At 34.7% G+C, this 26,868-nt stretch overlaps 1 long non-coding RNA gene across 1 annotated transcript in view; it reads left to right on the top strand.

The window, feature by feature from the left end:
- Window positions 1–26,868, top strand: part of LOC102029360 — a 138,261-nt gene that overhangs the window by 38,289 nt on the left and 73,104 nt on the right. The window contains exon 2 of the long non-coding RNA XR_001236810.1: window positions 13,067–13,321. This is a non-coding gene — a long non-coding RNA (uncharacterized LOC102029360). The remainder of the gene's footprint in view (window positions 1–13,066; window positions 13,322–26,868) is intronic.

The raw sequence follows: 26,868 nt of genomic DNA, 5'->3' as shown, positions 1-26,868 counted from the left end.
TTGTTCACTCAATTTTGAAGTGTATATTCATGGATTTTTCAAGATAATTATACCTTCTGAAAACAACATGAGCTTTGTCTCATTCTTTCTAATAGCCATTCTTTTCTTTTTCTTTTTCCATTTTTGTTAAATCTTTTATTAAAACATTGCTGGACAGAGTGGATTATTTTATGCTTTAATTTGCCCATGAAATTTTGCTATTATACTTCTCACTATAAGTTTCTCCCAGATTCCCTTTATCAGTTTAAGAAAACTTCTCACTAAGCATTGTTTATTACTAATTTGAAACCATAAATGGCTACTCAAATATTTTTCACATTTTCCAAATTATGTCTTTTCACAAATTTAACCTAATGGTTACTTTCCACTATTGCTTTCATCAGAAATAAATACACCCTGGATAAGCCTCATTGCTTATAATAATGTCAGTGTGTAGAGCTTATTATCAACAATTAAACTTCCTTATATCTGCCATTCAATTTTACCTGGATGAAATACATTAATCTTCTGATATACTTCTAAAATATCTTCATTAATATTTTATTTAACATTTTCGCATTGTGGCAAATAATTAGAATGAACACATTAGCCATGAGTGATTTTGCTAGGTCTTCAGAAGTCTTTCCTTGTCTCTTTATCCATTATATAGGTTTTACCTATATTTAGTGTTTTGTAAAGATGTTTTTTTGGAAAGGCTTTTAGAACTGGTGTTTATTTAGAGGCAAATCATTGACTGTCTTTTTCCTTTATGTGTACTTGTTTACTCATCTCTTTTCCTAAGAAAAGTTTAAGAATAGTTTTAAAAAACTCCCCTTTTAATCCAAATTTCAATCTTATTCATATGAACTTTTTTATTTTTAATAAAATACTTTATTATAAACTTCTCCAGAATATAAACTGATTTTTTATCGATTCTTTGAAAATTTTAGAATTATATGTAACATAAGCTTATTATTATTCAGATGTATTCATTTTCCACTTTTGAACCTAGAAAATATACTGCAAGTTAACAAGGGGTGAAAAAAATCTGAACTGCTTTATAGAGAAAAGCAATGAACATAAAAATACCCAACTTAAAGCTAAAACAAATCCAATCAAGAAATAGATTCAGCAAAGCCTGCTAATCCTCTATCTTAATAATTTATTTCCCAAGGAAAAATAATTCCACCATGCTGGCATTTCAATAAACCAGAACCAGTCTCCTAAAGGGAAACTATATCGTATACAGTATTGTTTTACAATATCTTCTGTAGCAATAGTTGTATGTCCTGTCTCACCTGCAGTGCAACATGTATGTATATCTTACTTTCTTGATTAAATGTGAAACAATTGTGTCTACTTCAAAGTATGTATCTGTTCTTGTGTTGTTATCTATGGGGGGGGTGTTATCTGTTCCAAAGGCACACATTTGAAATCAAGGTGTCAAGAGTGCTGCAATTTCTTCAAAGGCTGCATTGAAAAATCCTACATTGAGCTTATGGCAGCTGCAGTTTTCACTTGGTAGTGGTTTCATCGACTCAATCCCTGCCTCTGTGGTCACACTGTCTCTTCCCCTCTTCTTTCTTAACTTCCCCTGCCTCACTCTTATAAGAACAAGTAAATACATTTTGGGCCCACCCAGATAAATCAGGGCAAAACTTTACTCTCAAGATCCTTAATTTAGCTGGGTGTACAGACACATTCCTATAATCCCAGCTACTTGGGAGGCTGAAGTAAAACGTTCATGAGTTCAAGGCCATCCTGGGCAAGTTAGTGAGATCTTGCCTCAAAGTAAAATAAAAAGGCTGGAAATGTAGTTCAATGCTAGAGCATTTGCATAGCATGCATGAGCCCCTGGGTTTAATCCCCTATACTACAAAATGAATGCATGAATGAATAAATGTATAAATAAGTAGATCTTAAATCAACTGTTTGTCACATACAGCAGCATTCACAGCTTTTGGTTTTTTGGGATTTGAACATTTTTGCTATTAATCATCTTGGAGTTTATTTTTCAGGTTAAAAATTATTCTGCTCTAAAACCATACGTAAGCCTTACATCTTTTGGAAAAATGATGTACTGACACTTGAAGTTAAATGCTCAATATAGATGTAGTATTAACGTTATTATACTAAGATAAATATCCTGGACATTACATTATGTGTGAATAAGTACTGTTCACCACAGTACTATGTAGTATGCTAGGAACACACCCTCTCTGTTTAATGTCACTATCCCTCTACCACTCGAAAGATCATTTTACTAGTATCTAACATGAAAAGATTTCACTTTTTCTTTCGATGAATTTCATATTTTTATCCCTTCATCTCCCTTCTCTTCCCATTCCTTCTTTCTTTCCTGCACTGGCTATGGGACCTAGGGCATTGCTAGGTAACCACCCAACCACAGAACTGCATAGCAAGCTCTGATTTCTTATATAAGTTTTAAATATTTTTCTCTATTAAGATTCTGAATTCATTTTCTTCTCTGTTGCTTGATGTGAGGCACAGTGCTTTCCTCAGCATGCTGCTAAGATTATCTGGAACCTTGATTATGTTTCTAGAGTACATTTATCTTTCCTAGAACTTTCTCACATGTTATTAACTTTTTTGCCTAATTCCTTTTTTCTGTCCTTATAGTCAAATCTTGTTCTTTTGCAAATAGTTCCTTCACTTTTGTGACTATGCACTTAAGTAATTTCTTAAGAAAAAAATGTGTTGGCATCCTTCATTGTTTTAAAATGTCTTCCTGTGGACTTGATAATTGGTTGATACTTTGCCCAGACACAGAATTTTACACTCAGTCATTTACCTTAAGTTCCTTTTGACCATTTTGTTTTTGTTGCTGCCATGTAATAGTTCTTCGCATAGTACCAATTAAAGAATAATGCCAGCCTGACCATTGTCCCTTTAAAAGAGAACTTTATTCTGTCCTCTTTTGCATAGCTTTTACATTTTATATTTTTAATTCATAGTATAAAAGTTTAGGATAAAATTCTACTCCACTCCTATAGAATCTTTTCCATGTAAATTGTTATCACTATGCTGATTATTATTTGTCTTCTTGGCACTGGGCATTGAACTCAAGACGTTGCATTTGCCAAGCAGGCACTTGTGCCATTGAGCTATATCCCTGGCTCCACTATGCTAATTTGATGTTTTCTGAGGCCCACAGTTTATTATTGTTATTAATCAAAATGAATTCATCAAAACGATATTGTGATGATACCAGAATGATCATTTCTGCAACTGGACTGGAAAGCTATTTAATATTTATGATTTCTTTCTCCACTAATTGTTTCATGATCCATAATCTTTAAATAAATTCATTATATTGCCAGTATTCCTTCTGGAGAGTTGACCCAACTCTTAGTATATGCAAATATGATCTGATTCCTATGTGTTTCATTTTTCTTTTTGCTATTGTGAAAGGTGTTGTCTCCCTAATTTTTCTCTCAATGAGTTTGTTGTTTGTGTACTGGAATGCTATTGATTTTTGAGTGTTGATTTTTGTATCCAGCTACACTACTGTATTTGATTATTAAATCTAGAAGATTATTTATTTATTATAAAATAATAATTATTTTATAATATTATTTTAGTGGAGCTTTTGGTATCTTCTATGTAGAATATCATGTCATCTGCAAACAGTAATAATTTAACTTCTTCCTTTCCTATCCTTAGTCCTTTTATTTCTTTCTCTTGCCTGATTGCTCTGGCTAATATTTCCAGAACTATATTGAACAGGAATGGTGATAGAGGACATCCTTGCCCTGTTCCTGATTTTAGAGTGAAAAATTTTAGTTTTTGATCATTTATATATGATGTATACATGTTTTGACTGTTTATTGTGTGATTCTAGCTATTGGTATGTCCTAAATGACTTGTATCAGATTCAGGTAAAGGCCATTTATTATAATTTCTGTCAGGTTTTTATCGTGAATGGGTGGACTTTGTCAAATACTTTTTCTATGTCTGTTGAGATGATCATGTGATTTTTGTCTTTGGCTCTGTTAATATGGTGTATTTCATTCATTGATTTGTCTATGTTGAACCATCCAAACATCCCTGGGATGAATCCTGCCTGGTCATGGTGTATAATCTTCTTGATAATTTGCTGCATTCTGTTTGCCAGAATCTTATTAAGGACTTTTGCATCTATGTTAATAATAGAGATTGGTCTGTAGTTTTCTCCTTTGGTTAGGTCCATCTCTGGTTTAAGTATCAGAGTAATACTTGCTTCCAGGAATGATTGTGGAACCATTGTATCCCTTTTAATTTCATCAAAGAGTTTCATCATTTGACAAAAGAGCCAAATGCAGTCACTGGAAGAAAGATAGCCTCTTTAATTAATGGTGCTGAAAAAACTGGCTCTCCACATGCAAAAGACTAAAACTAGACCCATGACTATCTCTATGTACTAAACTAGAATTGAAATGGATAACAGACATGAATACTGAAACAGAAACACTAAATTTGCTGGTAGAAAAAATAGACAGAACTCTTGAAGACGTAGTTGTATGTAAAGACTTCATGAACAAACCTGGATTGCACAGAAAATATCACAAAGAATCAGTAACTTGGATCTCATCCTATTAAAAAGATTTTGCACTACAAAAGGAATCATCAAAGAGTGAAAAGACAACCCACCAAGTTGGAGACTATTTTAGCCAGTTGTGTTTCAGATCATATAAAGAATAAAAAATAATCAAATCCCCCCAATTTTAAAGGCCCAATCCAAAAATGGGCATCTGAGATGAATGCACAATTCTCAGAGTAAGAAATACAAATGGCAAATAAAAATATGAAAAAAATTCAGCATCACTGGCCATTGAAGAAATGCAAATTAAAATAACACTGAGATTCCATCTCACCCAGAAAGAATGGCTATCAGCCACAAATCAACCAATAACAAAGTCTGGAGAGGCTGTTTGTAAAAAGCGACACTTCTCTATTGTTTGTGGGAGTGTAGACTGGCACAACCAGTCTGAGAAATCAGTGTGGAGATTCTTCAAAAAGTAGGGATAAAGGCTGGGGATTTAACTCAGTGGCACAGTGCCTGCCTGGCAAACATGAGGTCGTGAGTTCAATTCCTGGTACCGGAAACAACAACAACAACAACAACAACAACAAAAGTAGGGCTAGAGGTCAAATTTGTCCCAGGTATTTTTCTTCTGGATATCTTCCAAGAAGAATTAAAAGCCTCATACCACAGCAATGTATGTGCACCCATGTTTATAGCAGCACAGTTCTAAATCTTGGCAATAACCCAGATGCCCCTCTGGGAAACAACCAGATGCCCATCAAACAAGGAATGGATAAAGGTGTATTTTTTTATATAATAGAGTACTAATCAGCCATAAAGAAAGATAAATCTGAAGCATTTCTAGGTAAATCTATGCAACTTGAGACCATACTCTTAACTGAAATAAATTGTACTCACATGTATAAACATACCATTGTCTGCCTGGTCTGGAAAGCTGAAAGAGTAAATAAGAACTAGGATATACAATAGATATTGTGAAATGGGAAGGAATTTTTCAAAAGGAAAGAAAAACTAGAGTAAGGGAAGTGGGAAGAGAAGGAAGGGAAAAGAAAAAAATTATTACCAAAAGAAGGATAAAATGGAAATGAGGCTTTGTAAATAGGATAGCAAAGATGGACTAAAGGGAGGAGAGGGGACTGGGAAAAAAGAGGAATCAAAATATATCACATACAGGAACAAATTCCCTATGATGATCATGATCATTATGTATATCTAAAATGCACCTATAAACTTAATTAATAAAAAACGATCAGAGCACTTAATGCTCCTATTTCTGTGGGTGTTTTAATTACTTTTGTATCATTGCTGAGACACAATACTGAGCACTCAAAGTTAAAAGGGGCAAGGTTTGTTTAGCTCACTGTTTGTGGCAGTTTCAGTCCATAGTTGGTAGGCTCCAAGGCAGAGTAGGTAGGCAGAAGGGTGTTGCAGAGAAGTGTTCATGGTGTCCTCAAGGTAGCAGAAGCAACAAGGGACCTGAACAGCAGCTTTCTGTTCTTTTTATCTTATCCAGTCTACTTAGGACTGGTAGCACTCACACCCTTAATCTCGGTGCCCTTGAACCTAGCACTGCACCATGTATCAATCCCAGCATCACCTACTCTAGACCCAGTCACCTCTAAAACAGTCTCACCTCTGACTGCATGAGGATTTGGGGGGACATCCAGACAGGAGCCATAACAGTGAGCTTTGCATTTTCTTCTGTTAATTTTTATCACCAAACATTCCTTCATTAGAATTGATTTTCCAAATGTGCCATTTTGATTGTTTCGGACTCTTATCTAAATCAAGCCTCTGCAGTGACCATTTTAGGTATTGATTTAAACTTCTCTTCAGGCTTTAAATCAGGCAATGACAAACTTTTCTCTTCCTCTCTTTCCATTGAATTACAAAGTTACCCAACCACATATATTCTTTATATATCCTGCAGTATTCAAATCATTTATGTAATGATGGAAATCAAGTTTCTCCTTCAGCAGGTTTGAACATATTCTTTTTTTGGATAAGTGTTTTTTTCTTTTCTTTATTTATGTCTTTTATTGTAAGCTCTGTAGTGCATTGTTAGGGGGTATTTGTCTTCCATCAAAAAATTCATTATTATGTTCACTTTATACTACTTTCTTCATGGTAACTTCCTCAACACTCAATTTCTATCATTCATTATCTACCATCTCCATGTTCCTTGTGTTATTTGACATACATGTATTTCCTGGAGTGAATCTGATGTTTCTTAAAAATAAACACTGTAGTCTATTCCTACAGAATCTCACTGTGGGATCACATTTTTGCTGCACTCAAAAGGTGCTAGATCAATATTTTCCACACATTTAGTTGCACTGATCCAACAGATACGTACAGAGTACCTTCTGTAGATTAGCCATAGCTCTGAGAACTGGAGAGAGAATTAAATATGACTCAGAAGGTCCCTGTTCTCAGAGTGCTTATATTCAAATACTTTATTATACAATTTCATATTCTATCTAAGTTCGAGTTGAATTTATTTTATGTGACTACTACAATTGTGTACCTACTATTCTAGGAACTTTACTGTGCTGGGATTTTTTTTGAGAAGAAAATGGGGAAGACGTGAACACATAAGCACAGGTCATAAATGTACTGAATATTTAAAAAATGCATACATTATACAGAGATACAAGCAAACCCTGTGTCAGGGGTTAATGCTTTAGAAGGTAAACGTTGGTAGCAGAAGCAATACCTGAGCTAGCCAAGGTCAGCAGATGGTAGGGAATCTGTCAGGTCAAAGTTGAGGCACAGCAGTGCACTTGATTCATTGGTGCATCTTCTTTATCTCAAAGCAAGTATAAAACTCCTTCATATTCATGGAACCACATATGGATTTCAATGAATGGTCAGTTTTGTGATTTTCAAGGCCAAGAACTTGACTGTCCTTGTACCAGTTCTGAACCATCAGATCTATACACAGCTCCATGTGTAGCTCTACTCATACAAAGAATCTCTGAGGAGATTTATTTTTAACTCATTTTCTCAAAAAAAAAATTGCTTTCCTTTGGTATATTTTATTTGTGTCACATTTAAGGTGTCTTCGATACCCTTGCTGAATTCTCTTCTACATGTGGTGGCTGTATTTTAGGGCTAGTTCCAGTTCTTCCTGATCTCACTTTTGCTTGAAAATAGGCTCACAAAGCTACCAGAGTCATAACCTAGGAAGGAATTTTTTTCTTTCTTTATAAAAATCTGCCTGTGCCTCCTAGTAAGCCTAATGAGCAAATAAAGCTCTGGATCTGAGTTGTTCTGAGAAAGCTTAAAAGCATTTTTTGGGCTAATGTTCAAGGTTCTCTTTAAATATTTCACCGCAAAGTCTCCTGTCTTCTCTTTGTGGACCTGAAATCGCATTCTGGGAAAATACGTATTTTCATTTAAAATTAAAAAAATGAACACCTAGTGAAAACTTTTTATCTTAAGAAGCTTGAATTATAAACTTCCAACTGAAACGTATTTTCAAGTTTTAATTCCTTTCTTTTTATAAAGAACACAACACCAAATAATATAAATATCTACTGTGTGGAAATATGGCTGATTCAAGGATCAGTAATTTTACCCTGGAACATTTGGAAAACAATAAGTATTACCCAAATGTGACCTATCGTTTTTACTGAGACTGGTGCTTCATAATTTTTAGAAAACTTATGATGCAAACTCAAAATAAGCAAACAGAAATGAAATAACAGAAATGGAACCTTTTACATTATTTGGGGGACTAATTACTCAATTTTGCAGATACTGAATTAGTATTTGAATCATTTTCTTGATTCTTACACTGCTTCTTTGAATCCTCCCATAAGAAGAATGAAATGGAACTAACCTAAATTTAGCTCATTTTTTTACTTGTGTGCAGGACTGATAAGGAGCTTGGTGAGAAGGAGATTGAAAATAATTCAGAGACTTTATATTACCTGCAGATGTGAAATAATTCATGCTCTTCTCATTACCTTAGAAAATAGGAGAGCTGCATAAATTATCTGAGAAGGATGACATTGGTCTGCCTGTTTTATAGAATCCTGCATATTTCCTGTAACCTCAGGAAAGGCAAACTCCAGAGTATGTGAGCAATAGGTCTATGTGTTCAAATTAAATTTAATCTCAACAGTTTAGCAGTCATCCAAATGTAGCTTTAGATTTCTTTTAAGAAATAGGATAACTCTAAATCAAAATTTACCTGGAATTTTTCTCATATCTATGTAAATGTAGGCATCTTCTATTCCTTCAACTTAATCTTACCTGACCTAAATTTCAGTTCAATGGAAAGTGAATATAAACTAAAAACTGACCTTTGTATATTGTTTGGAATTTATACATTTTTATAACATTTCATTTCATTTTCTCACAAATCTTGCTTGTATAAAATGTTTTTAGTTTACTGTAGTAAAAACTAAGAAAAAGAGAAAATAATAGATTTGCTCAGCTAGGAAGAAAATATAATGCATTCAACAAAAGAAATTCATAACTTTTGCTTTCAATAGTAATAACAGATAAAAATTAAAGATTATTATATGCTAGGTAACATATGAGTACATATTGTCATTATCTCATTTAATTCTTATGAGAATCTCTGCAGTATGATTATTATTATCCCTATTTAGCAGATAAATGTACCTGGCTCTGGGAAGTTCAATAATTTATCCAAGCTGTTTAAGTTAGTGGAGCTAGGTCTCACATTGAAATACAAAGCCTGATCTTATACTTCCTTAATTCTATTTTCTGTGATACCTTGTAGGAAATCATTTAAATACTGCACTTAAGTGCATGCTATACCCTCGAGAAAATGTTCCTGCTTCAGAAAGTTTTGGTAATTATACTCCAGTTTCTTTCAATGTAGTAGCAGTAGCAGCAGCAGCAGCAGCAGCAGCAGCAGCAGCAGCAGCAGCAGCAGCAGCAGCAGCAGTAGTAGTTCTAAGTTTAAAATGTTTATTCTGGATTCAGGAAGGATTGCTGACATATATTATATAGGAGACTTTCTTCATATATCTTACTTTACTAAGCCTTGGTTGTTTTGAGACTTTTTCCTTTTTCATTCTCTACAAATAGCTACAATGTGGCCAAGATGAATTAATTCATATTCTTATAAGTTGTTCTTATTCTCTGGAAAATTGTATTCTTTTGAAAAAAACTCATAGGGAGGGAATAGGTTCTGTATAGTACTTATATCTAAGCCTGTTGCTGGCAGTTTGTCTTTGTTTAAAAGTGGGTGAGACAGTTTACCCTGCTAAGAATGTCTTGGCTCTGACTTACCCTGTAACTGAATTTTGCTTTCTTTTTAAACTGAATTTCTCATACCTATCCCCATTAAAAATATATCTTAGCATTCAAGGGCTGCTATGATTTTATTCACAGTTGGAACCCTACCAAAGAAATTACCAATTCAGATTCTAATCCTATTATAAAATGCAGGTGGAACAGCTGCACTGGTGATACATTAGAGTCATTTGAATATTTGGAATATTGTGATTCCCTAAAATACACAGACTTATTCCCAGCCTAGGCCAGTATGCTCATCAGAGTTACATGTGAAACTGCTAAGTTTAAAAATTATATATAATTGCCACTTAAAAAGAACATTCTCTTCCCATCAACTTATTCCAGTACCACAGTACCCACTCACAGGTCTTAGGTAGATATTAGCTTCTTTTGTAATATATTTTGATGCTTGATGCAATATGAATGTTCATGTGTATGTATATGTGTATGCACATGTCCATATGAAACACCTATAACAATAACAGAAACTATAAATATCTTTATTCAAGAATAAAGAAAAAATGATACATGTAACATATTGTAATTTAGAAATCAATGATTAGGGAAGAGATGCCATGTATCTGAATAAAATACAGAAAGATACTATTTCATGGTTATAATTATTAGGTAAGGTCTATTTTAGCTTCCTAGTTGTCATCTTTTTTAATAGATTTCTTTCTCCTAGATGCAGAGTAGACACAAATGATTTATTTAAGGCATCAAAACAAAATTAGAGCTTCAACATGTTTCATTATCATGTTTTTACTGTGTATTTCTCAACAATTTGTGTCATTGAATGCTTCCTAGTGTAGGGAATTGCATGTTTTTCCACTGATCATATAAACATAAAAGTGTATATTATATCTGGAAGTTGTATAGTTTGCTTCTAATGAAGGTAAAATCTAGTAATATATTTATATTAATATTCAAAATATAGATGGAATGGTTAAGTCAAGTATGTGTGTGTTTAAATGCACAGTTGAGATAAAATTAATTACTGAATAATCTTAATCCACCTTAGTAAATCTATATTTAGTATTAATTTATTAACTCATTCATTCCCCAGGCATTTCATGAGGACATACTGGTGCCAGGAACAATACTAGGTGGTGTGCTAACAGTGAATAAATGCACTCATTTTTCAGAACATACAAAAGAGACTGAGTTCATGTTAAAATACTAACAGTTATGTTCAGTCAGGCCACATTTCATTACATAATGTCATTTCCTAAACTCAGGCAGAGTTATGTTTTTGTTTTGTTTTGGTTCTTAAAAGGATATTTTGGTTTTAACTTATCTACTTAATCTGAAACTAAATCACACTGATGAGGTATATAATGATAATGTGGAACAATCCTTAAGGTTTATCTCAGAGGCAGGCACAGAAACCTGAGGCATGATTATACTCATGAAGTGCTGTATCTATTCTGAAACTGTGACCTCATTTCCACCAAAATAAATCTCCATTCCACAAAATCCCTGTGATTCAGTGACATCTGTTTAATCTACCATGCCATTTGAATATGAATATGTGCACTTTTATGCAGGTCAACAATGCCCTTTTCTTGTTTTCCTTGCAGGTTCAAGCTTCCTTTGTGATTAGTTATGTCAGATCACTAAGAATGCTCTATGTTGAAGGCAGTTAAATAGCTAATCATTTGTGTATGAGAAAAATCTTTTTCAAAAGAGTCTTTGTCTCAAAGTAAAAATAAAAAAGGGATGGGAATTAGCTCAGAGCAAAGATCCTAAGTTCAATCCTCAATACTGTAAAAGAGTGAGAAAAGGAAAGGAAGGGAGGGACAGACAGGAAGAAGAGAGAAGACAAGAGAAGAGAGGAGAGGAAAAGTGAGCAGAGAGGAGAGAAGAGAGGAGAAGAGGGGAGAGGACAGGACAGGACAGGACAGGACAGGATAGGACAGGACAGGATAGGAGAAGAGGAGAGAACAGAAGCTTTTCTGGCCTAAGTTTATGTAGCAGAAGAAAGAAAGGAAGAAAGGAAAGGAAAGGAAAAGAAAGGAAAGGAAAGGAAAGGAAAGGAAAGGAAAGGAAAGGAAAGGAAAGGAAAGGAAAGGAAATGCAAAGACCTCATCCTTTCTCTTGACTTCTTCCAAATAGCTCTTTAACCAGTAAGGGAAGAGACAGGACAGAGGAAATTTGCGTTCTGATCCACTTGCTCTTAGGTGTTGAGCTATTAATCTAACTTGCAAAATTAACAGCACAGAGCCATATGGTGAATGATGATACAGCATGGGGAGCGCTAACCTTCTCCTTTCACTTAAATCAATTTAAAACTTCAGTGTACCTTTTCTTAGTAGCTTCTATTTATATTCCCAGAACTATTTTTTTTACTAACCTTCAAAAATTTATTACTTTATATGGAGAAAATAAAGTCCTACCAGTTGAATATAATTTATCAGAAAGTCACATAAAATTTTGTTGTTCTATAACCACCAGGTCAATTCATATGCTGTATTTAATGTTTTAAACAAATTTTTGGATATTTTCTGTCTTTATCACTTAGTAATTACTCACTTTCCTGTCAAACTCATGATTTTGCTCATTATATGCTAAATTCATCTCATTTCTTAAAAGTATGTATAATTATAATGCTGTTTGTCCAAGTATATAGTGTATGTATAGGGCACCATATGTGAAGTGTAACAATACTTTTTAAACTTGACTAAACAGTAGAATCACTTGTCTATAAAATATAGATCACTGGGATCTTTGAATTAGTTTTGCAAAAATATCAGTAAGTTTTCAAGTTTTTTCTATATAGTGGAGGGACAGTAAACAAATGTGTAAAGTGATTTGTTGTAGTGAGTATGATGTTTAAGAGTGATATAGCATACCCAGGAATATTAATAAATGACTCTAGAAAACTTACAGGATTTTGTAGTCAAATATCATACAAATGTTACAATTTTAGAAGGTGAATACTCTTGAATTTTCACTCCAATACGACTTAGGAAATATAGCCCAGAGCAATTTGTGGTCATTAATAAATATTGCTTTGAATAGCCATCTATAAAGTATATTGGACACAATTAGTACATTTAATAGGTGTTGCATATTAAATAATAGTACACATTACTATTAGTTGGGTTAAATTTGAAAATAATATTACAAAGTGGATGAGAGTGTTCTTATTTTCTGTGATCAGAAATACAGTGTTTTAATTTTAAAAAGTTTATTTCCATAGAAGACATACTGCTATTAATCCCTCTCAAAATATTCCTTTCTTCCATCCCCTCTGGGATGCAGGGCCTGCAAGAAGAGAGTGAGTCTGGTCTCTCTGCATCCTCCATTGTCTCAGGATGGCTGCATCTTTGAGAGGAGTATAAAGACCCATGTCTTTGTTGAGTAAACTGACAGGAACACCAAGACCAAAGACAGGACAACAGCCAAGGATCAGGTGCACTGTGGCACACACGCCTTTGAAGATCAGAGTAATGAGTGAGTCCAGCAGCATGGAAGTGTGTGAAGCAGCAGAACTGTTCACAGAACTGTAAACATCAGGTATTTTACTGCTTTCATTCTCCCTTTTTCGTCTGATTGGTTTCTGTCTCCTGTCTGGTTGGATGGCATCCTGTGTTCTTCTGCATTCTGAAGTTATTTTTGTATTTTTTTCTTGTCCTTTTGTTCTCTCCTCTCTTTCTCTCATCTCCTTTTTATTTCTTTCTTCTCTCCTGTTCATTCTCCTTCTCTTTCTTTTTCCCTTCTTTTTTCAATGTTTATGTTTCTTACCTTTTTTCTCATTCTCTCCTATACAACCATTTTTTCTCTTTCCTCAACTACTTCCTGAATTTAAACTTTCAAGGGCATAAATATTGTCTCTATCCTTTTTGATTACTCCTTTCAATTCTATTTTATTCTTTCCCTTCTGTGTACTCTAGTTTCCCAAAACTTATGTGATCATCCTTTAATCTCCAGTCCTGACTGTATTATATTTGATCCACTCATCACTTTAGCCCATCCCCTAACCATTTTAACTCCCCTACTCCCAACACCTGACTAAAGGGGAAAATCCCTGCATACAAGTGCACAGTATATTTGATTTTGTTATATAGTTTTAGAGTTTACTCCTTCAGTCAGAGCTAATAGGTTAATGATTACTATAGTTTATCATCAGTTAAGCTGTACTTGAAACTATTGTTATTACTAACTGTACTACTTTATCCAGGATTTCATATATGTTATAAACAGTTTTTCTTCCCTGTATAATAACACTGTGACTGTATGAAGTCATAATCACCATCAGAGCCCAAAAGGATTGGATGCTGAACCACATAGGAATATTGCATCTTTTACATATTGGTAAGCTAGGGCATTGGGATAGTTATAAGACATCATCTACATCTAGAAGACATCCCTGAAGGACAGAATCCTCTAAGGAAATGTAAATACTAGCAACAAAGCTATAAATCATAAGAAATTGGCAAGTATCAACATAGGAAACAAAATATAAAAGAGAAAATAGAAAATGACAAGATGCAGAAGCAAAGTGCAACCCTAGAACCTCAGCCCACCCAAGACAAACCCAGAACTCAAGGAGATAGATGAAATTGAAAATCAAACATTGAGACTTTCTAAAATGATACCTACAGAAGTGAAAAAACAAGTGGAAAAGACTATGAAGAAAATAATCTCTCAGGTACAGAAAGAAATGATGCTTCAAATCAAAGATTTTAGAGAAGACACAGATAAAAGTATAGATCAGTTCACAAAAATGAGGGATATACATAATGTCCCGCATAGAAAAGAAATGGAATCCATGAAGCAGATCCAAATACAAGTTCAAAAGATTAAAATTTCGATTGTAAGCAAAGGAGAATGAAAAATCAATCAGAAAGCTATAAGATTAAGCAAAGAAGAAGAACATAAGATTAATTGGTGTCAAGGAGCAAGCACAAATGGTATAAAAAAAAAAGCTTCACAGAAATAACGGCAGAAAACTTCCCAAGTGTGGAAAAATAGTTTGACACACAAGTGAATGAAATATTTAAAACTCCAAATATTCATGACCAAAATAAAACTACACCATGACATACAATAATCAAGACGCCAGAAATTCAGCACAAGAACAAAATACTAAAAGCTGTCAAAGAGGGTTATGTCAGCAAAGACATCAATGTTATCATCAAGTAAGCTGGGTCCCAAGATTTTTTCCTTCTCTCTCTCTTTTTGTGAGCCTTTATTTGCTTCTGTAGCAAATATGTAATCCTCAAAAATATCTTGTACTTTTGATACAACACCCTGCTGATCACTGTACTTGGGCTCATTCTTTTTGCCTTTCTGATCAGTAAAGAAATCGTCCTCATCATCCAGGAGGGGAAAGGGGTTTTTTTTTTCTTTGCTGGTCTTGGTTTGAAGGACTGAAAAAGATCATCATCACTGCTGGCCTCGCCAGTGAGAGAACTCTTTTCTTTCCCTCCCTCAGCAGGGTGGGCTGAGGTCTCCATGACCTTCACCTGGGCTTTTGCTCTCTCTGTGGACCATAATCTTGTGCCCTTGGAAAAGATGTCCTTGGAATCAAGTAGGTCAGCCTTGCACTCAGGCTGGCCCAGGGGCATCACAAAGGGGCTCCTGAAAGAAAGTCCAAAAAGAAAGTGGAAGGTTAGTCTATCATTGATGACGATATGGATGATATCTTCTTCTCTGGTCTCCAGACTAAGACAACCAAGCCAAAAAGCTGGCCTGCACAGCCAGCAACTGAACCAAGATCAGAACACAAGGTGTCCAACATATTTGATGATACCCTGAAAGCTTTTGGAGGCCAGTCAAACCTGCAGCATAGTACCTGTGTTTCACCCTTCAAGTACATCCTTGAGTTAGAGATGTTGACATATGTGCTTGTTGTCAAAAGACAAATACTGCAACAGCTGGCTCACCTTTTATGCTGTGTATTTAGTATCTTTTTGCACTGATTGTAATCAAGCTTATCTGCAAATAAAAATGTTTCACAGTAAAAGCTGTTAGAGAAAAGAAACAGATCACCTATTGTGGAACACCCATCAAAATCACAGCAGACTTCTCAACAAAAACCCTCAAAGCAAGAAGATCTTGGAGTGAAGTATTTCAGGTCCTGAAAGAAAACAACTTCCAAACCTGATTGATGTAGCCTGCAAAACTTTCTTTCAAAATTAATGGAAAAATAAAATACTTCCTTGACAAAGAACAAGTGAAGAGATTTTCAAACACCAAACCAATGGTACAAAGACTGCTAAAAATATTCTAGACAGAATAAAATGACCATAATTCAAAGAACAACAACAAAAAGTAACCACAAGGCAGGGCAAGCAATTAAACCGAGGGGAAAAGCAAGAAGCTAACAACAGGAAAATAACATGACCAAGAGAACCAATACATGTCAGTTATAACCATCAATGTAAGTGGCCTCAATTTACCAGTCAAAAGGAATAGACTGGCAGAGTGGATCAAGAAACAAGGCACAACAATATGCTGTATATAAGAAACATATTTAATGCAAAAAGAAATCCATAGACTAAAAATCAAAAGATGGAAAACCATCCTCCATTCAACTGGAACCCAGAAAAAAGAAGGCATAGGTGTTATTTTGGCAGACAATGCTAACTTCAAACCAAGAATGATATGGAGGGGTAAGGAAGATCACTATATACTGATTAGGGGAAAACTTCATGGGAAAGAGATAACAATCATAAATATATATGCACAAAATATGGGGGCATCCACCTATATAAGACAATTATGAATAGACATGAAAAACCAAATAAGCAATAACACAATTGTAATAGGAGACCTCAATACCCCATTATCACAAAGAGATAGATCAACTGGACAAAAACTCAGCAAAGAAATAACAGAAGTAAGCCAAACCTGTGAACAAATGGACTTAATTTTGAGACTGTTCCACCCCACATAATCAGAATACACATACTTCTCAGCTGCACATGGAATGTTCTCTAAGATAGACCATATACTGGCCCACAGAACATGCTTAAGTAAATGCAAAGGAATTTAAATTATCCCATGCATAATATCTGACCATAGTACAATTAAATTAGAAATCAATTGTGAAAGAACCTGCAAAAATTCCATAAATACATGGAAATTAAATAATACTTTCATAAACAACCAATGAGTCATAGATGAAATAAAGCAACAAACTAAACAATATCTACAACTAAACAAGAATGCAGACACAACATACCTGAAACCATGAGATACTATGAAAGCAGTCCTAAGAGGGAAATTTATAGGGGTGAATTCTCACATCAGGAAATCAGAATGAGCACAAATAAACAATCTAAAGTAGCACCTCAAGTTTCTAGACAAAGAAGAGCAAGACAAATCCAAAGCTCATAGAAAGGAGGAAATCATAAAGATCAAAGGATAAATTAACACAATGGAAATCAAGAAAACAATAGAAAGAATAAATAAATTGAAGAGTTCATTCTTTGGAAAAATAAATAAAATTGATAAATCCTTAGCCAACCTTATCAAAAAAGGAAAGAAAATACTCAGATTCATGCACTGAGAAATGATAAGGGTGAAGTTACTACAGATCCTGCAGAAATTCAGAATATCATCAATAAATACTTTGAAAATATTTACTCTCATAGGGTGGAATACAGAAGATATGGACAGATGCCTACATACATATGAATTACCAAAGGTGAATCAAGAAGATATCAAAATTCTCAATAAGCTAATATCAGTTAATCAGATTGAAAAGTTAATGAAAAACTTACCAACAAGGAAAAGTCCAGGTCCTGATGTATTCACTGCTAAATTCTACAAGAAATGTAGAGAAGGTCTAATGCCAATACTCTTCAAATTCTTTAATTAAATTGAAAGGGAAGCAATACTCCCTAACTCTTTCCTGGAGGCAAGTATTATCATGATACCTGAACCAAAGAAAGATACAACCAGAAAAGAAAAGTATAGGCCAATCTCCCTAACTAACATAGATGCAGAAATCCTCAATAACATACCAGCGAACAGAATTCAAAAAATCATCAAGAAGATTATACACCATGACCAGGTGGAATTTATACCAGGAATGCAGGGATGATTCAACATATGCAAATCAATAAATGTAATACACCATTTTGACAGAGACAGAGACAAAAATCACATGATCATCTCAATAGATTCAGAGAAAGCTTCCGATAAAGTTCAGCAATCATTCATTATAAAAACCTTTTAGGAAATTGGAATAGATGGTCTTTATCTCAGTCTGATAAAACCACCTATGACAAACTAATGGCCAACATCATACTAAATGGACAAAAACTGAAAGCTTTCACTCTAAAATGAGGAACAAGACAAGGATGTCCATTGTTATCACTCCTTTTCAAGACAGTTCTGGAAATTCTAGCTGGAACAATTAGACAAGAGAGAGAAATAAAAGGAATAAGGATAGGAATGGAGGAAGTGAAATTGTTATTATTTGCAGATGACATGATACTGCACATGGAAGACACCAAAAACTCCAATAAAAGACTCCCAGAGTTAATAACCTAATTCAGTTGCATGCCTGGATACAAACTAAATGCTCAAAAATCAATCAGATTCTTGTATATAAACAACAAATAGACTGACAGAGAAATTAGGGAAACCACACCTTTACCATCCAAAATGTTGAAATGCAAAGGAATCAATCTAACAAAGGAAGAATAAGGTCTATATGGTGAAAATTACAGTATTCTGAAAACGAAGATTGAAGAGGATATCAGGAAATGGAAAGAGATCCCTTGCTCATGGGTAGGTAGAACCAACATGGTGAAAATGGCCATACTTCCAAAATTATTATGCAGATGTAATGTAATCCTGATCAAAATACCATTAGCATACCTCACAGAAGTAGAGAAAATACTTCTAAAATTTATCTGGAACCACAAGAGATCTAGAATAGCAACGGCCGTCCTAGGCAACAAAGATGTCAGAAGGCATCAAATTCCCTGACTTGAAATTATACTACAAAGCTGTGATAAAAATCAGCATGGTACTGCAAAAAATAGACCTGAAGACCAGTAGAATGGATTTGAAGATGTGGCTGCACCAAAAACACACTCAGCCACCTTATCTTTGACAAAGGGGCCAAACATATTCACTGGAAGAAAGACAGCCTCTTTAATATATGGTACTGGAAAAACTGACTTTCTACATGGTGAAGACAAAAACTAGATCCATGTCTATCATTACGTACTGAACTAAAGTCAAAATAAGTCAGTGATCTAAATATGAAAGCAGAAACACTAAATCTACTGAAAGAGAAAGTAGGTCGAAATCTTGAAGACATGGGAGTAGGCACAGTCTTCCTGAACAAAACCTAAACTGCATGGAAAAAACTTCAATGCATTAACAACTGGGATCTCACCCTATTAAAAACATTTTTACTTGAAAAGAAATCACAATAGAGTGAAAATACAACCTACAGAGTGAAAAGACATTTTAGCTAACTGTCCCTCATACCAAGGACTTACATATAGAACATATAAAGAATTGAGAAAAATCAGACCCCCAAAATCAAAGACTCAATCCAAAAATGGGCATCTGAGATGAATACACACTTCTCAGATGAAGAAATAAAAATGACAGGTAAATACAAAAAAATGTTCAACATCATTTGTCACTGAAGAGATATAAATTTAAACAAGGCTGAGATTCCATATCATACCAGTAACAATGGCTACTATCAAGACATCAACCAACAATAAATGCCGGAGGGGCTGTGGGGAAAAGGAACCCTTCTTAAGTGTTGGTGGCAATGTTGACTGGTGCAACCACTTTGAAAATCAGTCTGGAGGTTCCTCAAAAAATTAGGATTAGCGGTCCCATTTAACCCAGATATTCTCCTTCTGGGTATTTTCCCAGAAGAATTAAAAACATCATACCACAGTGGTCTATGTGCACAATGCTTATAGCCTCACAATTTGCCATAGAAAATCTTGGAAACAGCCAAAATGTCCATCAACTGAGGAGTGGATAAAAAAGATGTGATATTTTATACAAAGAAGTTTTACTTGGCTATAAAGCAAGATAAACTTGAGGCTTTTATAGGTAAATGGATACAACTAGAGACTGTACTTATAGGTGAAATAAATAAGGCCTGCGTGTGTAAACACTGTATTCTCTCCCTAGTATAAGACCTTGAAAGTGTAAATAAAATCGAAAGGTACAATAGATATTGTGAAAGGGTAAGAAACTGCTCAATATGAAAGAACAATTGAAATGAGGGAAAGCAGAAAAGAAAGAAAGAAGGAAAGGGGAAAATATAAGTGTATATATATATATATATATATATATATATATATATATACATATATATATGATAACTTTGATAATTGTACTACTGAGTTCTATTAGTTAATTGAAAAAGAACAGCTAATGTTTAATTGTTTGGTCATGTTGCATACCTATATCTGGTAATCTGAGTAACTACTTTGAAGATAACAATAAGTAATTCAAGAACCATTGTTGATTTCCTATCATCTTGTTTTGAAATTCTGTACCATTTTTATAGTTTTGTGTGGTTTGTTTTTGTCTTTGCTTTATTTTTTGGTTCTTTTCTCTTTAAAATAAAAAAAAATACTCCTTTCTTCATACACACTCATCACATCATTCTTGGCACTTTCTGAAGTCCTCTTTCATGAGTCTATTTAGTTGTACCGTTGTTGCTTTGATGTCCTGAACTGACACAAAATGATTACCTTTCGTGGTTGTTTGGAAGTAGGGAAGAACCTGAAGTCACACAGTGTCGGATCCAGTGAATAAAGTAAATGAGGACACACTGTAGTGTTAAGACTCTTGCTTTCCATTGGTTGGCACTTGGCAGTAACATTCACAGTATTTATGATCCCAAGGACAACAAAGAGGACTTCCCAAACTGCTTCAGAGTGTAGCAAGAATCATTTGATAAATGTGTTCAAAGCGAGTGAGAACATTTTGAGAGGGATCCATGGCAATGTGTCTTTTTGGTGTCATATATTTTCAAAATTCAAACATTCACCATAGTTTTCTATCACTCTTGTGCATGAGATGTGGAAGCTCAGTCTATTCTTATTATACTTCCTTCACTCTTAAAATTTGTAATATTAGAATAAAATAAATGTAAAGACATTTGTGTTGATATAGTCAAGTAATTTAAAAGAGAAACAGAGAAAATGATGATGTATGCCACAAGTGAAGAAAACAAAATTTCAGTTTTGTGACTCTAAGAATTGATTTCACCTATTCCAACTCACCAAGGCATATTTGGTTTCAAAATAGCACATAATTTGTTTTAAGCAGTTCATTATATATACAAACATGGAATAAAAATATATGACTAGTGGTTATCAAATGTGGAATATAGTTGGGGAACATGTAGGTGTTTATTGTACTTGTTTTCAAAAAGTTCTGTAATAAAAGTCAAAAATATAAAGAACTGTATCTAGAGCTAATGATCATTGAAAGTTTCCTTGACATTAAAGGTGATAAGGGTGCCTATTAATTAATAAACTGTATTTTGATTTTTGAGACACATCTTAAAATGTGACAAACATACATTTTTCTATATTATACCATATAAAATGTGGTAATAGTTCTACAACACACTGTAGGTAGCTCAGAGTGTGTTTGAGACATATATTTGGGGCTTGAAAAAAGTTATATTTTCTTTAAACAATAATTTGAAAGGAATAGAAATTAAAAATATTAGGGGAACATACTGAAAATTGAATTTATATGATATATTTAAATAAAACCTGTAAATGAAAAATTTGAACTTGTACTATTAACTAAGCATTGTCTACTCTTTCTGCATTATTTTATTAGTCCCAAAATACAGCACTGACAATCTCTATCCAGACTTGTTAAATAAACAATTCTACAATGGAGTGAGGCATTTTAACTTTAGATGCTATAAAAATAACCTTATAATTTCTTGAGCTCATTCCAAAACTATTGAATTACCACTGGTTGTACTAAGCTCAAAAAGTAACTTTACTTTGCGTTTCTAACATTTGAAAGTTTGATAATTTCTATGTAATATGTATATATTTCTGCCAGTTGGATGTATTGTTGTGTTTGATAACATTCCCATGGAAATAAAGAAAAACATTTAAATCTGAAGAATACAACAGGCACATAAATACAAATTTCATTATATTGCTTAAGTACTAACTTCTGAGAAAAGTTTTAATCACCATGTTTGCATCACTGATCAAAAATTGACGTTATTTTTATAAATATCATTGTGAAACATATAGACTGATTAAGGAAGATACTGGTCATTGCAACAATAGCGAATTTATTTAAAAATATTCTACATTCCTAAAAATGATGTAAAGTCATATAAAAAGTGAAGAATTAAGTATAATAATAAAAATCATTAGAATATTAATTGTTCTTTGATAAATTGTTAACATTCTAAAAATTCACAAAACACAAATATTACTTTTAGTCCCTATAGTGGTCTATTTCTCGTTACTTGATGAAGTACCTGAGGCAAAGTTACTGGATATAAAGTAAAACAGTTATAGAATCGGAAAGTTCAGGCAGAAGCACTTGTGAGAGTGCCTTGACTATCACCCATGACTAATGGCAATGGCAGGAACATTAAGTGGAGGAGGAGATCACCTTCAACCAAGATCGCAGAGAGCAATTCAGGGTTTGCTTTTGGAATAATTCACTTTTTCAACAACTCAGTGGTCACACAAGGGCTACATCAGTCCCTTCCAAGAACAGCTCCTCCAATGATCTAAGAGCCTGCCATTCGGCCCTGACTCCTTAATGATCTTAGAACTTCTCAGCACAGCCACTGGGTACTGAGCTCCCAATGCAAACTTTGTGGGATACACTGTAACTACATTCAAGCCATAACTATGATAAATCTTGGGCATATGACATTGTAAATGTTCATAGTTTATTTTCATAAGTTTTATTTAAGTTCATGCAGCATAGTCTTCCAAACATAAACTCTGTTTGTCATTATGAGGTATTTTTGTAAGCTTAGCACCTCACTGACACATCTGCTGCCACACATTGATTGTGAGTCTAGTGAGGAAGGTACCTTAACAGGAAAGCAGTGCAGGATATGGAGGCCTGAAGTAGACCAGCGAGGAGTTGGTGGAAACAGAGACAAGACTGGCTCTGAATATGCCTGCAGGAGTTGCAGAGTTGTGATGAACAGATGCAGGACTGAAAAATTTTGTCTCCTTCACTTTTAATGTCTCATTTCTTTCTGTTTTAAATTACTTGACTTTTTTCCAAAAGAAAATATTTGTATATTTTATTTTAATTTTACATGCTTGAAGTGATAAGAACATACAAATGTAGACTGAGCTTCATAACCAACTATATAGACCAGTTTTATTTTTACAACCCCTTCCCATAACAAAGAAAAAACGCGTGAGTGGTCAGGTCCTAATGCTACAGACATTGAGGACACTGGTCACTTCTAACCTGTTTTTCTTTCCTGATTCCTTTCACTCTCAAAAGTAGGTTTTATGAACATTTCTTCAAATAGCTGTTTTTATAGAAACTTATTCTCACTGCGCGTTGACCACTTCAGGATGACACTGTAGTTTTGTTGTTCCTTAGAACCACCCACTGCCCAGGAGCTAATGAAACCCAACGTGCAGGGGCAGTATGTTAACAATGCAACTTGCCCTTTGATCTTGCCAGCTGTTGCTCTTCTAGTGATCTCTGCTACGACAAACCTTGAATGATAAAATCTCAAGCATGTCTAGAATTATTGTGTCAACTGTTGAAGGCAAGAGGTAAATGGCACTTAATTATGGTATAAATTACTAAAAATACCTTATTAAAAAAGGTTTGTTTTGACTTGAACTTGAACTTGTACATTCAAATATCCACAAATCCATTACCCTTTTCCTATACCATTGTCTACTGTAACTTAATGAGATGTTTTGGGGTTTCTAAAGAGTCCGCAGAACAAATACTTCACTCAGTTCTGACAAAATTTAAGTCACGGTTGGGAAGAGATGTTGCTTCAAATTCTCACTTAGTTCCACTTAAATTGACAAAACGAGTTGCAGATGGACTATTCATCTTGGAAATGCAAGCAGAGGCCCCAGTGAAGGAGACTGGAAGAGTCAGGGTCCTGGTGACCATTGGCAGGTCTCTTCTGAAGGCTTTCAATCACACGCTCAGAGAGCTTCTAGGCCACCAACACAGCACCAGCACCAGGTCCCTCACATTCTTCCGCCCCTCAGTTCTCCAGCTGTGGAGAAGTTAGCTGGGGCAAACTTTGAGTAGGGAGAAGGAAAAACATTAGGGAGGACTGAAAGGAAGACTGTGTGCTCCCTGTTGTATGACAACAAGCCAAGCTAAATGGCGGTGAGGGCTGAGGAAAGGGCGAATGTCTTTCTTTAAAGGAGGCTGCAAATCTTTGCCATCCTATGGACTGAGTATTGTAATGGCTGAACTGAGAGGGACTAGCAACATCACGAAGCCTGCTTTACATTTCTAGTCCCACAAGGGAGACCCAGTGGAGCAGAAAGAGATCAAAACTGGTTGTGATATGATTATCCTTCATGTGTCCTATAAAAGTTACATAAAAGTTACATGACACATCTGTGGTCAAACAACTACAGAGTGATGCTGTACTTAGCAATTCATGACTGGACTGTTTGATTTCTGAGTCTTTGTCTGATCTAGTACAGCCACCTGAGATGAACTCAGGTTGACATGGGTCTAAGAGAAGTTAGAAAAAATGATTTTTAAAATTTGAAAATTCAGTCATTGCACATTTTGATAGATTGCTTTCATTTTTATGTGTAGCAAACTCTTATGATGGCTGTAAAGAAGATATTGATAAGACTGCTTCACCCTCTAAATATGACATCTAATTATAGTTCATAATAAGCATTTTAGATATTCTCTACTTTCATATGCAGTATCAGTAATTAAGTAGCAATGGTCTAGATAGCAAAAATTATTGTGTGAATTTAAATCCTTCTCTTGCCATTCATCAATTTTGTCATGTAGCTTCTTTGAGCTCTAATATTCTTAGCTACCTATCTGTTTTAAATATGTTCATTGTAAGATAAATTATTGAATATGTTTATAAGTATAGCTTTATGTAATTTTATGAGTATATAGTATATGTGCATGTTAGTCATCTTAGGCTGCTATAACCAAATATCACAGACAGATGGTTTGTAAAACAGAAATTTAATTTTTCATATTTCTGGAGTGTGAGAAATCCAAGACCAAAGTTCCAGCCAATCAGATTCTTGGTGAAAACTCCCTTCCTGGTTTGTATACCTTTTAACTTCACGTACATAGCCTCTCCATAGTGAGTGTAAACAGAGTGGGGAGTGGATAGGAAGAGCTTGAGCTCCCTCAGAGACCCTAATCCAATTGTGAGGACCCCCAACACTAATCTAATCCTAATGAAATGCCAAAGACTTTCTCTCTAAGTCCTACTATTGTAGGGCTTAGTGTTTCCACATAAGAATTTGGAGGGAACACAAACATTCAGCCCCTGTGGTATATGTGTGTATGATGTATATATTAATTCAGTACCATAAACTCTTGAGTTCCTCTCAGATGAAGAATTTTTAGGAGAGTTATAATAATGAATGAGGGACTCCACTTTATTAGAAATAACCTATGTCAATTGCTATGGAGGTGAGGTGAATCTGTGCATTCTAAGCTGTTATACAGAGAAGAATGAAGTAAGTGACAACACTAGTCTAAAATAGGTGGCATGACAGTGATAAAACAGCATGGTACTGGCAAAAAAATAGACCTGAGGATCAGTGGAACAGGTTTGAAGATGCAGAAACAACTCCAGACATACTCAGCCACCTTATCTTTGATAAAAGGGGCCAAACGCCTTCACTGGAAGAAATATAGCTTCTTTAATAAATGGTGATGAAGATACTGGCATTCCACATGCAAAACACTCAAATTAGACCCATTTCTCTACCCATGCACTAAACTAAAATTAAAATGGATCAAAGATGTAAATATTAAAACACAAATATTAAACCTGCTGTAGGATAGAGTAGTTAGAACTTGAAGTTCTAGAGTAGTTAGAACTCTGCACTCTGGTACAGGTATAGACTTTATGAACAAAATCACAGTAGCACAGGAAATACCACAAATAATCAATAACTGAGATTTCATCTTGTTAAAAAGCTTTTGAACAGAAAAAGAAACCACCAACGGAGTGAAGAAATAACCCACAGAGTGGGTTCTGTAGTTGGTGTTTATAAGGGAAAAGATTTAATACAGGACACATAATTTGTAGGATTATTTTATAATATTCACCAAACAGTCAAATGCAGAAGAGTGTAGGAGGTCTGTCCGTGCACTAGAAACATAAAGAACCCAGCTGAGGACCTAGATCCCATGGCAATGTCCAACACAGGTCCAACTGGAAGCCTAGAGCACATGACAATGTCTCATTCAAGTTGATAAAGGATCTGTGCTGCGAAGGCCCAAAGATCAGTGGTAGAAGCTAGAAAGTCTGCACCAGGGGGATGAAGGATCTACATTGCAACCAAGAAGTGATGCTCAAAGTAAGGACCAGAGCTCCCCACAAAAGTATCACAGCCATTCTCAGCAACAGGGAGGACTGAAGCTCATCCAATGATGAGAACACCTGAGTTTATGTGAGGAAAACCTCTGTGACAAGCTTCTCCAGGAGAATCAACAGCACCTCCAGTTCTCCTTTCACTCTGTTGGCAGCAGTCCTCAGGGGGGCCTTCCACACCCAGCACCATACTGATTCAGTTCAGTTGGGTATTTCAAGTTGACCATTAGTTAGTCCACCACAGTGCAAAAAAATTTTGCAGCTATTCTTCAGACCAAAGACTAATATCTAGAATATATAAAGAACTTAAAAAAATCAGACGCCACAAACTTAAAGAGTCAATTCAAAAATGGGTATCTGACATAGATACTTCTCAGGTGAAGAAGTAGAGACAGCAAATGAATATATGAGAACATGTTTAGTATCACTGGTCATTCAAGAGATGCAAATTAAAATAGCACTGAGATTCCATCTCACTCCAGAAAGAATGGTTATTATCAAGAAATGAACCCGTAACAAATACTGACAGAAC

Source organism: Chinchilla lanigera, unplaced genomic scaffold (genome assembly GCF_000276665.1).
Source record: "Chinchilla lanigera isolate Chin_1 unplaced genomic scaffold, ChiLan1.0 scaffold00005, whole genome shotgun sequence".
NCBI lineage: Eukaryota > Metazoa > Chordata > Mammalia > Rodentia > Chinchillidae > Chinchilla > Chinchilla lanigera.
This window is presented reverse-complemented; position numbering and strand designations above follow the sequence as displayed.